General features: G+C 42.1%; 3 non-coding genes across 3 annotated transcripts; all 3 read right to left on the bottom strand.

Moving 5' to 3' along the window:
- Nucleotides 1-4,316: 4,316 nt before the first annotated feature.
- Nucleotides 4,317-4,389, bottom strand: trnaa-ugc (transfer RNA alanine (anticodon UGC)). The gene has a single exon. It is a non-coding gene; the product is annotated as a tRNA-Ala (tRNA).
- Nucleotides 4,390-7,601: 3,212 nt separating this feature from the next.
- Nucleotides 7,602-7,683, bottom strand: trnal-uag (transfer RNA leucine (anticodon UAG)). The gene has a single exon. It is a non-coding gene; the product is annotated as a tRNA-Leu (tRNA).
- Nucleotides 7,684-11,184: 3,501 nt separating this feature from the next.
- trnay-gua (transfer RNA tyrosine (anticodon GUA)) lies at nt 11,185-11,272 on the bottom strand. The gene is given in 2 exon segments: nt 11,185-11,220; nt 11,236-11,272. It is a non-coding gene; the product is annotated as a tRNA-Tyr (tRNA).
- Nucleotides 11,273-16,375: the final 5,103 nt, after the last annotated feature.

Raw genomic sequence — 16,375 nt, 5'->3', positions numbered from 1 at the left:
AAAGGAACCTGGAAAGAATATTGTTATTGCAGGTGTGAGGGACACAGACACGGACATCACCATGACATCAAACAGCAAGAGGAGACTCCTTCTTGAATCACAGACACGACCGGGCGGCGTCCCCCTGTCTGCTCACCTGCACCTCCTCTTCTTCTTCTTGTCCTTCCCGGCAGCCTGCTCCTCCTCTCCCTCGCTCTTCCTCTCCTGACACACGGTCTCCGCCGCCTCCATCGGCTCGTCCTTATCATCTGTCTCCACCGACATGCAGCTCAGGGACTTTAAAAAGACGCACCAGCACTTCTGAAGCAGAGACAGGAGAGTCACGTTAAGAGTCGGACTGGACACTCCAGGACATGAACACTGCACTGAGAGAGAGAGGGGTTCATACACACACACTGACTGGACACTCCAGTACATGAACACTGCACTGAGAGAGAGAGGGATTCATACACACACACTGACTGGACACTGGACAGGAGTAAAGAGAGAATCAGAGCATTACCCACTTTCTTTTTCTTCTGTCTCACAGGAGGTGGTGATTGGACCTCCTCCAGCTGGAGTCCGAGTAGGGAGAGAGGGGGCAGGAGAGGGACAGCACAGGGAGAGAAAGAGAGAGACAGGTGAGTCAAGTGTCCCAAGAGTACAGAGACTCTGCTGAGATCACACTCGCAGTGAGTGAGCCTGGGTGTAGCCCACTAATACTGACCCACTGTACACCATAGGACAGAGAAGAGGAGGAGGAGAGAGACACACTGCCTAGACACCACAGGACAGAGAGGAGGAGGAGAGAGACACACTGACTGGACACCACAGCACAGAGAGGAGGAGGAGAGAGACAGTGACAGACAGGGCTGACAAGACAGACAAGATGGCGAAACTCCACCACAGACAGGACAGGAGGCAGGGTGGGACCAGCACTGACCTTCTTCCTCTCTCCTGCCGGAGGAGCTGTCTCCACCTCCTCTTCCTCCTGCAAGTCAAGAGACAGGCTGAGAGAGAGACGGGCTGGTGGGACATCGGCGAACAGAGCTGAAGGCAGAGAGCCGGGGAGACAGGCCCAGCTGGGACAACGCAGGACAGACAGAGAGACAGACAGAAAGGAAGGAGAGAGAGACACAAAGATGAAGGCACAGAAAGACAGCAGGCAAAGAGAAAGATTGAGATTGAGGGACAAACAAACCGAGAGAGAGAGCGGAAGGAGAGAGAGAGAGGAAGGAGAGAGAAGGACAGACAGACTGACAGACGGGGCTGAAAGAGAGAGAGACAGAGAGGCAGGGACAGACAGACAGCAGGACGAGAGAGAGACAGAGATCGAGGGACAATAATTTGGTTTCGAAATTTATTCTGAAAATATACAATCATTCACTCCTGAAAAATATCGAGTTCAAATTATACATTATGTACAATATTGTAATCAACATATGGCTAATCATCAAAAATAAAAAAAACTGTACTGGGGGACACAACTGGCTGTGCTGTTCTGGACAGAACACACTGAGGTCCAGTTTCCACCTCCTGCAGGATCAAACAGCACCTCCACTGGCTCTCCAGTGAACAGAGGGACAGACAGAGAGGCTTCAGGCTGCAGGGTGACATTGTCTCTGTGAGCTGAAAGACAATCAGGACAGAGGATGATATAAGAACACACTCTGTCAAGAATATAGAGCCCTCTAGTGATCCTACTGTAGACCTGCTCACCACCCACAGTGACGATCACAGTGCTGATACTGCTTCCATTAAGGTCCCTCACTGTGTAGTTGCCCTGATCAGCTGGAGTGAGGGAGCGGAGTGTCAGAGAGCTGTTCTGCACTGACACTCACTGTTCGTAACTGGGGCCAGGGAGCCCTGCGCTGCTCAGTAAGACTATACGATTCCGGACAGATCGTGCAGGATCAAACAGCACCTCCACTGGACCAGCAGTGTGGAGGGGGGAGACAGAGAGGCACCAGGCTGCAGGCTGTGGACTTCTGAGTGAGCTGAAAAGGGACAGGTAGAAACATGTTGAATATTTAGTTTTACAACAATACCTTGAGTTTGGACTGCGATCAGCTTCATTTTGTATTTCAGCTGTGAAAATGCAATTTCAAAAATGCACGCCACAGTCATGTTAGGTTCAAGTTACAGTTGCATCACAACTCAATACATTTGCAATTCACTTCTGAGATAATTGTTCCTGGTGTTTGTGTTGTGTATGCCTTGCAATGGAGGGGTGAGAAATAATGGACTTATTACATTATAATGAATAATAATTGCTTACACTTATATAGTGCTTTTCTGGACACTCCACTCAAAGCGCTTTGCAGGACATGGGGACTCCCCTCCACCACCACAAATGTGCAGCATCCACCTGGATGATGGGACGGCAGCCATAGTGCACCAGAACGCTCCCCACACACCAGCTATGAGTGGGGAGGAGAGCAGAGTAATGAAGCCAATTCATAAATGGGGGTTATTAGGAGGCCATGATTGGTAAGGGTCAATGGGAAATTTGGCCAGGACACTGGGGTAAAACCCCTACTCTTTTCGAGAAACACCCCGGGATTTTTAATGACCACAGAGAGTCAGGACCTCGGTTTTACATCTCATCTGAAGGACGGCACCTGTTTACAGTTTTTCCAGTGTCCCCGTCACTATACTGGGGCATTAGGACCCACATGGGCCACAGGGTGAGAGTTCCCCCTGCTGGCCCCACTAACACCTCTTCCAGCAGCAACCTTAGTTATTATTGTGAAGAATGAAAGAATATTAGGAACATGAAAAGGTTGAATGTTTTAAATGCGTTTTTTTACTGAAACATCCGCTACAGAGATGCGCACACACGTCATTACAAACGCACACCTGCACAGAGACGTCCTCAAGCGCCTTGTTCACAATTATGGGCTCCAATAGGAACAAAAAACGCCAGCCTGACAACTCGAGCATTCAAACCAAGAACCCAACACGTACTTACGTTGGTAGCCTGTGCAGAAAAGCAGAAAGAACCACAAGCCTTCTCTATTGGGAGGAAAAACACACACTCCCTCTCTCACACTCCTGGTTTCCTTAAATAGCTCATTCTTCATCTCTGGCTCCTACATACAGTATAGCAGCGCTCAGTCTGCTTTGAATAAGCCATAAATCTAAGATTTGTTTTATCTGTTCCTCTTGTCTAGGCCTAGAGCTGCTTTTCATAAAAGAGCTGTTTGCATAAATAGCTAGGGTTACAGCTGAAGACACCAGCTTCATCCCCCAGTGTGTTATACGTCGGGAGCAAGAGAAGAGGGCCAGGCCGTGCCATTTCATAGATTTTTCTTCTGAAAAGTCAGTTTCTCAGAGGCAGATTTAGCCCCTCATGCATTGTAGAGAGATAGACACGCCCGCGCGCGAACAGTTAGAGCTGCACCCTCACACAGAGTCAGACCCGCACAGACACGTCCTCTTGTTTAAACAAATACACAAACCTGACGGCGCTCACAATGATCCAGACACACACACACACACACACACACACACACACACACACACACGACATCAGTAGTCACTCTCGCACACTGGACCCCAGCTCAGTCCTCACCTCCAGCTCCTGCAAACCGCTTCGAACAAACTGCATTAAGAAAATTAGGTTGCGTTCCGGTAGCAGGCCATCCTGGGCACCAGTGTGAGTTACACACTCATTTGTAAAAGCCCTTCCGCATCGTCGGGCATGCTTCACAGTGCTGGACCTGGGGTGTGGGTGCTGTCTGTGTGGAGTTTGCATGTTCTCTCCCTGGTCTGTGGGGGTTTCCTCCAGGTGCTCCAGTTTCCCACAGTCCAGGGACAGGCTGCCACTTTCACTGGGCAGTGCACCGTCACCGTGGCAGCATGGTGGGTCGGATCTGATTTCAGTCTTTATTTCCTTTTTTAGAGATCCTGTAACCAGGACCTGTTCACTGCCATGACGGACACAAGGAACAATAAAGCCGAAGTCTTGTTTCCCACAAGAAACAACAAAACCGAAGTATTGTTCGATGTGCCGGTACAAACTTTTAGGTTATATAGTCCTTCCTTGCTGCTTCAGACGTCATTCGGTGTTATGGTAAGGGGGGGGGGGGTCGTGGTATTTGGCCAGTTAAGAGACCCTGGCCAAATGGTCAGTTTAAGATTATGCCCCCTCGCATCTGGAATCCTTATCAGTTAACCCCCTTTCCTGCCATAAACCCCTGTTGCTTAGAAGTCTAATTTTCAGGCAGAACTGACTTAAGTTAACCCTATTTACATCTTGTCTCTTACTTCAGCCCTCTTCCATTTGCTAGTTTAAAGTTGTACAACCCATTTGTATGCGACAAAAGAAGCCAGTCTGTTTCCGCCCGGTTTCGAACCGAGGGCCTTTCGCATGCAAGGCGAACATGATAACCACTACACTACGGAAATGGTGGTAAGATGTGCCCAGCGGCCCAGTGCTGAGCTTCGCCAATGCGTTTCAGCTGCCTCCAGTGCCTTTATTGGAGTGCGCTGATGGACCGTGCTCTCTCTCCAGAGACCAGCACGCCTGTCATGGACGGAGCAGGAAAGGCGGTGCCACATTCTACAGCCCTCTCCACGCAATCGGGCTACTGAAGTGGAGAAAATCGCCTCTCCAGAAAGTGCAAATATCATAGAGGTAGAGGTAGGGAGAGAGGAGGAGTACAAATTCAAGCAGAGGCCTGAGTGGAGCACTGTCGTATGGCCCTGACATCAATCCCTCAACTCTCTGCATAAAGCAGTGTCTTATGGCCATAACATCCCACCCCCACCACTCTCAATGGAAAGCACTGTCGTATAACCATGACATCCCACCCCCACCACTCTCTGCATAAAGAAGTGTCGTATGGCCCTGACGCCCACCCCTCCACTCTCTGCGTTAAGCTGTGTTGTCAGGCCCTGACATCCCACCTCCGCCACTCTCTGCGTAAAGCAGTATCTTCAGGCCCTGACATCCCACCCCCGCCACTCTCTGTATAAAGCAGTGTCATATGGCCCTGACATCCCACCCCCACCACTCTCTGTGTAAAGAAGTGTCGTATGGCCCTGACACCACCCCTCCACTCTCTGCGTTAAGCTGTGTTTTCAGGCCCTGACATCCCACCTCCTCCATTCTCTGTGTAAAGCAGTGTCATATGGCCCTGACATCCCACCCCCACCACTCTCTGCGGAAAGCACTGTCATATAGCCCTGACACCCACCCCTCCACTCTTTGAATAAAGCAGTGACGTCAAGCCCTGACATCCCACCTCCGCCACTCTCTACGTTAACCCCTGTTAACTCGCTTGCTGAATGATCTCTCAAGAAATCCCTGGTGAGATTCAACAGGTGTTTTCTTCAACAGCCACTAAAAGTCTGATGACCTTCTCTGGATTTCCTGAATATGATGTAAAATTAGTTCAAATCATTTGGTAGTTAACAGAACAAAATGCTTTGGAGGTACATTTAAAACAGCAGAGCAACACTGTAGCACTTCGTGTGTGACTGAGTTTAAATGTGTAAACCTGTCTCTCTATGAACACGAGCAAAGAGTTCTCACTCAACAGAAGATTGCGATGTGAGCACAATAATGTAAGACATCTGGTGATGCCAGGGATTGAACTCGGAACTTCATACATGAAAAGCACGCACTCTACCACTGAACTACATCCCCTATAGCACAGATGGTGGAACTGACTTAAAGATGTGCATATGTTCACTGACCACAATCCACCCTTCATGAATAATTGAAATGAATAATTTATTTTTATATCCAGTCACATGGGCGACGGTGGTTGATTCTTCAACGGGGGAGAACGTTTTTCTACCTCCTTACTCGACTGTCTTTCAATTATGTTTTCTTTGAAATCTTTTTGCATCTTTTAAGTGCTTGCGATTAAATTACGCATAGAAAAACAGCAGTACAGTTGATGTTCATGGACCGATGCACACAACTCCAGTGATAAAGCCGTCTGTAAATATTGTAGAAGAACGTTAAAGGGCGAAACAACGCTCCAACCACGGGAATGGTAACAAGAAGGATCGTGTTCTTATTTAATATGTGCTTTTGAATTGCCTTGTCAATACACACAGGCTTTAGAGATGGACAAATAATTTACAGTGGTGTTTGTAAACAAAGATGGAACATGTTTTTTTCTATACCAGGAAGAAAGGAGCAGAGTCTTAAACTTTAAGAGACAGAAACAATACCTCATCACAGCTAACACTAATTAAAACAACATCACAACAGAAGAGTGAAGCCTTGGGTGAATCAAATTAGTTTTCATTGGTTGTCTGTGTCTTCATAACTTTGTAGGTGAGAGAGAGGATTGCGAAAATGTGCGGGTGCTTCTTAGAAGTGTGTTGGTAGTACAGGTGACTTCCAAATAATTGAGCCGGGTTTTAATCCCGGCCAGTGCATCCCCAAACCTTTTCAAGATAATCATTTATCCGGTAGCACATCTCCTGAAACTAACATTCGAGGTAGGAAGCGTGCTCTTAAACACCAAAACACTCAAAAAGGAAGAAGCAGATCTCTGTACACAAGACAGTAGTGCGATATTAGAATTTCTGAGTTCTTGATGGATTCAGGCTCCTTCTCAAAGGTCCTTGCTCGCCAAATAACTTTACATCTGAGGAAGAGCACCACGGAAAAAAAACCCAACTCAACAAGCGAGCGTGTTGGTTGCTCTTGCTCTTAATGCAAGGAGCTGTTTTTTTTTCCTTGCAATAATCATTATTAACCAAAAACAGTAGCACAGGTAAGTCGCATTTGTGATTATGTCACTTCTCTGCTTCAGCAAGGTCAATAAAAGACTCTGAAAGTAGTAAAGCAAAACTGAACTCAAAATCATATTAGGAATTCTGAGCGATATCTCCATACAGGTAATCCAATAAGAACGTTGAAATATTTGAATATAATCTCTCTATATATTTCGCTGCTTTTTACCCGGAGTAAAACTATTGGATTGAAGGAATGCTAACCGCTGGGTTAAAATGTATAGTTGTTATTTGGAGAAATCTGTAAACTCGTGATCTTATATGTTTTAAAAGACAGCACAGGGAAAAACGACAGTGCTGATTATTTTCCAGAGACAGAGCACTGATGACCTCTCCGAGCTGATTGATAAAGCTCACCCAGTGGATACTCTAGCAGAACATTCACCTCTGTATCCAAAGAAACGACAGGAACAACATCAGGAAGCACAATCAATTCCCCTTTTAAATCTTTCCTGTAAGGTATGGTATGTGAATCCATGAAGTTAATCCTCTGATCTCTTTTGATCACGAACAAAGTATTTCTGATGGAGCGCTATGTTCAAAGATTTAATAAGCTTTACCCCTGCCAACGATTCGGCGTGAAGAATTAAAAGTTTCACAGACAAAAGCAGCTCACCACCACAGCCAATATTAAATGTACTTGCCGGTACACTATCATGTGCACTGCCTCAAAAGTGATCTCGGCAGACGTTGTTCCCTACATAAAGCTGAACGTGCCAAAGAGAATTTCTGTTGAGAAAACAAAATATTTTTTCTGCTTGATGTTAAGCCTGTCTTTTAGAAAGTCTATCTCTAAACACCTTCCGCAGCCTAACAAAAAGCGCTTTTACTGATTGTATTGCAGGTCTTAAAACATTAATATTTGGCAGCAGTGGGATTCAAACCCACGCCCCCAGAGAGACTGGAGCCTAAATCCAGTACCTTAGACCACTCAGCCACGCTACCTTCCTCCATACCCATCTTCACATTGCTGGCTTGGACTAGGGGGGGCTTCAGCTCTTGTCGTCAGATCTAATGATATCATGACATGTGGAAGTGACTGCACCTTCATCTTCCGAGATGCTTTCAATAACACAAACGCTACTTTCACTGGCACAAACACAGCAATAATGAAGGTGGTGGGATTCATCCTTTGTGCTGTTTGTAGGGGTGCAACTCTACGGTGATCTGCTGACTTGAAGAGCAAAAATCAAAATCCTCTGCTATTACTGTTGCTTTTTTCATAGTTTCTTCAAATCCTTCATTTGAACGTAGATTTTGAAGGATATTGATGATAATACCACATAAATTGTGGTTTTCTTGTGATCGCCAATTTTATTCAAATAACAGCCTTTTTTACAGTTCCTTGTGTGTTTCACAAGGTATAATAGCCCCCTTCGCATCCTCAGCTAACATATTTTAAAATTACAATAGCTTATACAGCATGCATGTTTACATTTATATTAAAATTAAAGTAAATATACAAGAATACATACAGTGCTAACCCAATAATTCTTGTCAGGTTCTGCAACAAATCTGCGTTGTTATTTTAACATGTTTCAGCTGAGGGTGCAACAGGAGTATAAATGAATTTTCCCGCCAGCCATTCAAAGACCAAATTCCATGAGTGAACATTATTTTCTCAGATGTTGCCGGCATTGGACTTTGCCGGTGGTATTGAATTATGTCCACAACTGTTGTAGTAGTTCCTTCTTGAAATTCGACACGTGCAAAGCACTCGTAATATCATAGGTGTTAAAGTTCGCTGAGTCTATTCGAGTCATGGTGTGTATCCCTGCCTATCATTGGGAGACGGGTAACTTTTTTACACTCAGATTCCAATCTTCAATGCTTTGTGTGAGAGCTTACATAACTTTCATTTTCTCACAATTTCTGACGATTGTTCCAAAGGGGCACCCTGTCAATTCCGAATACTTTTCAAAAATCTGCCTGCATGTTTGATTATTGTCATTTCATTTAGAAAAAGTTCAATATTGATCATAACTAAAGAAAATAATGATCACGAACAAAAAAGGGATAAAGATGCAAGTCGATCTTGAATCAGAGTTGGGTGAAACGGCTTCTGTTCTGATATGGTTGTATGAGAAACAGGAGGAATCGCCAATCTCCTATAGAACATGAGTTGAATCAGGAGTGAGACATTTCATATACTCGTGCATATGTCAACGCCTGACCTACATCGTAAAACTAAATTAAAAACTAACATTAAGTTGTCAGAGTCATTCATTTATATACAAACAAGAGACAGACCAAGTAATAATTCTACATTAGTTCAGGTGGGTAAACTTGAACTAACTAACTAATAAACCTTTTAATAATTCTACATTAACGTGTCCTACATTGATCAGACTAATTGACATGGTCTGATTCAGAGCCTGTGCAGTTCGTGCTAATTACAACAAGGACAGTTCTGATCCCTCATCACCGAACTGAACACAAGCTCAGCTGTTCTCCAGTTTTGTTACGCATGGTTTTTCATTGCAATTGAGTTCAGAGCTGGAGCTGATCTCCAGACAGTACAGTGTTTTGGGTAAGTTGTCGAAATTCGCATGAGGCTGCAGACAACTTACCCAAAGTGTTTTCTATAGCTTTCAGGTGGAGTTCATTTATATAAAACAACGTAAGTGGTATAAACGCAACAAGCCAGACGGCAGTCCAACTTATAATTTTCTGACGCGAGGCCTGACGCGTTATTCATTATGCCACTGACCCTGCTATTGTAGTGCTAAAAAACACGTTTTCTACATTTATGTCTGTTCACTCTAAAAACTCTAAAAAGGACAAAGGGTTTGTGTGTCCCGCTAAAATTCCGCTTCATTTCGAATGCAAATAAAAACCGTTTTGTTCCAAGAAATCATAGATTTGTCACATCCTTCATACTATACTTCTCTCTTGTATTAGTAAAGCATTTTGATTTAAACTGAACAATATATGAAAGGTTTCATCTATACACTTACACATAATAAGTATACGAATAAATACTCGGAAGAAGCCGCAGCTCAGGTATTAGAGAGATTTAAAATCGGATCGGAGGATTTAGAGTCCAGACTGCAAACCAACAGCTTACATGGGTCTTTTATAGAACCCTTTTGATTTCCTCTACTTTGTCCCTGTGATGTCATTGTCCTGCTCGCAGCCGAGCCCGACACACGTCTGGTTTCTGTCGCTTGACGCACACCCTGCGGTCCATGCGGGTCCTAATACCCCAGTACAATGAAGGGGACACTAAACTGTAAACAGGTGCCGTCCTTCGGCTGAGACGTAAAACCGAGGTCCTGACTCTCTGTGATCATTCAGGAGAATGGTGGTGGTGGAGGGGAGTCCCCATTACCTGTAAAGCGCATTGAGTGGAGTATCCAGAACAGCGCTATATAAGTGTGCGTAATAATAATAATAATTATTATTATTGTAATGTAAAATGCAATAAAAAATAAAAAAATATCAAACTTTGATTCAAAATAGATTAATGTAAAAACTGATAAAGCTAATGCTTTTTTCAGGGCTATAGCTGTAGCTGCGAGAAGGTTAAAAGCGCACAAGTGATCTGTCTTTCGTCAAAGTAATTGCCGGAGCAGTAAGACGCAGAGCACCATCCAGCAGCTGTAGACGATGTTCGGGGAAGAGCTAATTCTGTTTTTAGCACAGGGAGTGAGAATGAGCTCAGTCCGGCTCCGAGCAGAATCCATCCTGGTTTGGTTACAGTGCGCCTGAGGCTCTTTGGATCGCAACGTAAAAAAAACAATTGCTCACATCGTGTGACTTCCACGACAGGAAGGAAAGATATCACTTAAAAAAATCAGAACTGAAGATTTGGATCCTGGGCCTCAATTTGATCAAATTATTAAAATAATAATTATTAAAATATCAAATTGTGTTTCTGCAACATTTCGTGCACAGTACGCCATTTTTATCTAAAAATAAAACAACAGTCACAACGAGAGCTTACACGCAGTCTGGGGTATATTCCCCTTTTATATTTTTGCCACTTTATATCGAACCTGTTATACTCCCAGAAGTGCACAGTAGCTTGTACAAATGTACAATTCACCACTGGTATAAACAGATGTGTGCCGTGTTTGCCTTTGTAAGCATTTGTTTAAAAAATAAGTTCACAATACAATAAAAACACAGAAAGCACAAACTTCATAATACAACGATACAAAATCAATACCAAATCATTATGCCAATTAAGTACCTATCCTTTGAAAACAGAGAACACCTTTATATCTACAAAAAACTTGACATTTGTATGTATTTTTGAATTACAAAGCAGACAGAGTAGTCCCTTAATTCAAAGATCGGATCTTGGCCAAAACAAGACAATCAGACGTGGGCTGAATTCGGAACAGGAACCTCTACTTCGTCGTTTATTGAACTTTTGATAAATGTCTGAATGAAACAGATTCGCTTTTTTAACTCTTTGATTAAAGTACACAAAAAGCACCTTCCTTCGAGCCGGAATCGAACCAGCGACCTAAGGATTCCCTACTGACTCCACTACAGTCCTCCGCTTTACCAACTGAGCTATCGAAGGGACGTCAAGCAATGCTCCCTAGCACATACTGCCCAATGTAGTGAAATGTTCCGGGTGATTTAAATCCCACTTCGACATCAAGTTTCCAACTCGTTTCCTTAGTCTTGTTTACCTTGAATTTAAGCCACGAACCAGGATTCTACTGTATAAACTTCCAGGGATATTACAAAATGTTTGATGGGGCATCAATCATTCCAGGCGGAAATTGACTCCTTTTTTTTCTCGAGGGATCATATTAAACATGTCATTAGTATCGAGAGGAGGATCACCATGAGACACAAAACAAACAGTTTCTTTCTGTCTTTATTAGAAAGTAGCGTTTGTGCTACATTAATAATATTTTCGTGGAAATAAAGAAGTTTCGAAATGTGGTTTTGAGTTAAATATTAGCGTGTTCATGTAATTAGTTTGTGTTTGTCATTACTATATATATATATTGCCATGTTACTAGAATTTGTAACTGAAGTTTACTAGTTGTGTTTTTTATGATGGTTAGACATTTGTTGATTACAATATTGTATATAATGTATAATTTGAACTACATATTTTTCAGGTGTGAATAGTTGTATATTTTAAGAATAAATTTCTAAAATAAATCATTGGCTTTATTTACTAGTTTCTACACCTATAAAAATCTTTCTTTGATGTATAATAGACCTTTAACTATATATGTATAGTAGTCTTCTAAATTTATCCGTATAATAAACTACAACCATTTATGTATAATAAACATATAATCAATTTCATTCTAGACCAGTTACGGAGCACAGTTACTCGTGTGGTATGCGTTCAATAGTCGTATATTCTACATCTTTTGCGCACTGGGATGTGCCGATTTTAACTTGGCAAACCAAGATACACATTTTCTAATGAAACCTTAATTAAAAGACAGTTTGTTTCTCGAAAGCGTGTTATGTAAAAAAAAGAGAAAAACGAAAATATATGGATGGTAATCTTTCAAAGCTGAAGATTTTACTTTTGAAAAATTGACATTTTATGTACTGTATGCAGATGCATTCGCTGGTTTTAGAACTTTGCTGTACTTCCTGAATCATTTTCAGTATTATAAAGTGGGTGTAGATTTTTCTTTCAGGTTAGGACGCGAGTGTGTACATGTGTTTGATTTTCGTTTCACTGATTCTCATTGAAGATTTGGGAATTAACGACGAAAGAATCAGTTGCCTCGGAAAGCAGAAGGTTTGGTTCTCAACGATATTGAAGACACGCCCATGTAGAGCAGCGGGTGATGATTTGTGCTATAAAAGACCAAGTGCTCAAAGTGACGTCTGCGTTTACCGTTTAGACTTTTCATCTCGGGCGCACTTTTAGAAAGCAAAGATAGAGCAGTTGTGTTGAATCACATTATAACAGCTGTCAGCCGAGTGGCGCAGCGGAAGCGTGCTGGGCCCATAACCCAGAGGTTGATGTATTGAAACCATCCTCTGCTATGTACACTTTATGCACGATTGATAAGCATACCATCAGTTTAATGAAGTGCATTAAAACTGTTTTTTTTCTCTCGTGTGTATGAAAGCTTCACACTTAAGGTACTCTTTCATCTTTACCAATAGCAGATGCCCAAATGTATCTTTGGTTGTTCTGCGATCCTTCATAGTTTCCTCAATTCCTTCAAATGAACATCCATATCAAAGCAATTATGTATATATATTACAATTAAGGTACATATTAAAAATATCAACGCACATTTGTATAATGCTCATTTAATAATGATTGTCAAGGATTGTCAAGTTCTCCAACAAATCTGTGTTCTAATTTTAAAATATTTTTGCTAAGGATACAACGGGTGTATAAATGAATTCTCCCAACAGCCAGTTAAAGAAAAATTCCACACGTGAAGATGGTTTTCTTGGACATTGACTTAGGTACTTATTTGTTTACTTGTTGTAGTTGCACACGAGTAAAACACGAAGATTTCCTGCCACATTCAAGAGGGTTTGCGAAGAAATCCCTTCGATTTTTAGCGGAGATTTTGTTTACATCATCACAATCTGAAGCACGTCCCTGAGTACGTTTGACCCACCAGCCCTTTGTTTAACAGCTGCACAGGGACACATTCCCGTTGCTTTTCACAACTCACATGTTTGTAGTAAAAGAAAATAAAATACTGTCATTTTCTTGCCAGCTGGCAGTATTTCTTCGGCACTGACCAGGAGTAACCAAGAAGTTCATTTCATCTTTCGCAGGCTGTAATCTACAGAAAAGGAAGTGAATACTTGTATTAAGCTAAATCAAGCCGACGGAGTTGCACTGCTGTTGTTTTTCTCCACTTTTCGTTAAAAGGAGAAAAAATCACTGGCATTTTTTGGAAGCATTTCTTCTGTCCTGAGAAGCAAGATTTGTATTTTATCTTTCAGAAGTTGTATGAATTTCTTGAAGTTCAGAAACAAATTGTTCCAGAAAAGAAATGAACACTTGCTTCAAAGTAAATCAAGACGTATGTGTCTCTTGCTGTGTGTGCTCTTATCTGTCCATCTCTCGCTCCTCTTCTCTCTGGCAGTCTGTGTAGAGTATCTGAAGGGGATGTAACACCACTTGGAAAAGAAGAAAAATTCTCAGGAAAAATTCTCAGGCAGAATAAAAAATCATTATTCTCTTCTCAGTCAGATTCACAGCTCAGACTCACACTCAGACAGGATCTCAACTCCGTACTGCTCTCTATCCTCACAATCCAGAACTAGAAGATATTCAGACAATCAGTGCTGCTACATGAACAATATCAGACAGAACAGCCTGGACTCATGTCACATTTCCCCCTTTTATCCTTCCTCCCAGCCCTCTTAGAGACATAAAAGACCTCCTGGTTCTCCTCTCTGTGAACTGGGCTCAGGGGTCACTGATCTGGCAGTTGTGGGCTCTGTTCCAGGTTGAAAGCAAGAAGGTTCTATTAACGCTTTCCAGGACTTCCAGCCCTTCAGTATTACTTTCTTTACTGTATGTCAGCCTCCCAAAATGTTTATAAATGTTTTATAACACATATGAGTGTGGAATTATCTTATTATTTATATATAGTATTTATGTAATAAACACCAGTAGTGACACTATGATCAGTATATTGATTATTTGTAGCCGATGGTCCGATGGTCGTGTCTACAATAGTGACCATTTGACCAGTCTGTAGCTCTGGGCAGTGGGACTCAGATCACACAGAAGACCCGTCTGTGTGTGATTCCATACGAGCCCTGGGATTCAGCTACTCTAACAAATGTCTCATAGACCGTCTTATAAATTTACAATTAGATGAAGTCATGTAACAGTTTTACAGATAATTTAAATAATCAGACAGCAGTTTTGGCAGTGGATACATCTCCACATGGGGAAAAGAAACTGAAATATATGTGCTCACTGTGAAGTAGGAAGAGGTGGTCAGACAAGCAAAACAACTTTGCAAATAATGTGAAGTGACATTGTTTTGTGTCAATCAGCTCACAGATTTCGCTTCATGTGCCTTAAGCTGTGCAATTTGTATGGTTGTTGAATGAGATTGGTTTCTTCACAAGCCCAGTCAATTGCCCAGCTTGCCGACGCACACCTTCATGAAGACTCTCTTTAAGATTTCATTGTCAAGTCGCCTCCTTTGCATACAATAGTAGCACCGACACTAAGAGAAAGGATGAGAAATGGCGTTTATCAAGCGATTGCAGTGTTTGTTTGACTGAGGATCCTTGTGTGCTGAACTGGCCTCTGGAGAAGTGTAGTGCAGTAAAACAGAAGGTTTGTGTCACTCAAGATTGTTACAGAACAGAACAATACAATTACAATACTTTTGTGAGAGTAAATATTACTGGTGCATCACAGTTCTTATAATGGTGAAAACAGGAGCACCTTCTCTACATTTTTGACTGAAGTATTTAAACGGAAAGAAATAATATCACTATGCAATTCATAAATGCAATTGAGCTCCTCTAAATGTTCTAGTCTGATGAAACAATGTATAGAATTAGGTGACAATATCGGAATTAATTCAAATGCACAAGATTAATTTTCAGCAACAAAAAAAGTGCTCGGAAATATTTTACAAGAATGAAACCTAACATTCACCTAAATAAACATTAACCCTCTACATAAGTAGAGAACAGTAGGACAGAAGGTTAGTGTCACTGGACACTGCATCAGAGAGGCCGATCTCTTCTCCCTCATTATGCAGGCTTACCCACTCATGATGAACTGTCCTCCAGTGATACTCAGCTGCCATCATCGACTCAGACATGACGTTCATGTACATATTATACCTTAATATGGCACTGCGTTACAATAATTTGATCAAAACAACTGGTGAAAAAATAATAATCAAATATTTCTTTCCTTCTTTTAGTAAAGATAAAGACTTTGTCCAAAAAAGAAGCATTTATACCTTTCCTCTCCTACCAGCCCTTACAAGTCACCCAGTTTTTAATTTAGAGCTGGATTAAAGCTCTAGTCTCTTTGGGGGTGTGAGTTGGAATCCCACTGCTGCCAAATATCTCCAACTATCTCAGTGTTAAGAAGCAAAAAACACACATTTGCTGCAGAAGTAACAGGAGAATTTGTGCCATTCAGCCTTATAGCGTGATGTCATTTTCTCATGCTCATTTTTAGATGCTTGTGATCGAATCTATGATTCTTATGAGTGTGCCCTCCATAAAGGTAGCAGATATAACGTGCCACGTTTTCAGAGAATCGCATTAAATACAGTTCAGAAGAAGGCGACAAAGTGTCCGCTAGGCAGTTCAGCGATTTCAACAGTGTTCTCTGTTGATTAGGTCCAGAATGACACCCGTTACAACACACAGTGTCAGGCATCAAAAAGACTTCCCAAAACCCTGATCCTCTCCTTGATCCGGTGATGGCATCCAGACATTTCCTGCAACAAAGCCAGGATACGATCTTCAACAACACGAGTGAAAGGCTAATTCCCAACCTTTGCAATCCTTTGCAAAGAAGGACCGCATGTGCTCAGTGTTAAATGCACTGTTCATTATTATTAATCATAATAATAATAATCTTTACATTATATAGTGCCTTTAAAGGTGGCTTTCCAAAGCGCTTTACAGAATGAAACCAATAAAGTTAAAAAATACACAAGATAAGCAGGATGAGAATACA

The sequence above is a fragment of the Lepisosteus oculatus genome, chromosome 14, assembly GCF_040954835.1.
Source record: "Lepisosteus oculatus isolate fLepOcu1 chromosome 14, fLepOcu1.hap2, whole genome shotgun sequence".
Classification (NCBI taxonomy): domain Eukaryota; kingdom Metazoa; phylum Chordata; class Actinopteri; order Semionotiformes; family Lepisosteidae; genus Lepisosteus; species Lepisosteus oculatus.
This window is presented reverse-complemented; position numbering and strand designations above follow the sequence as displayed.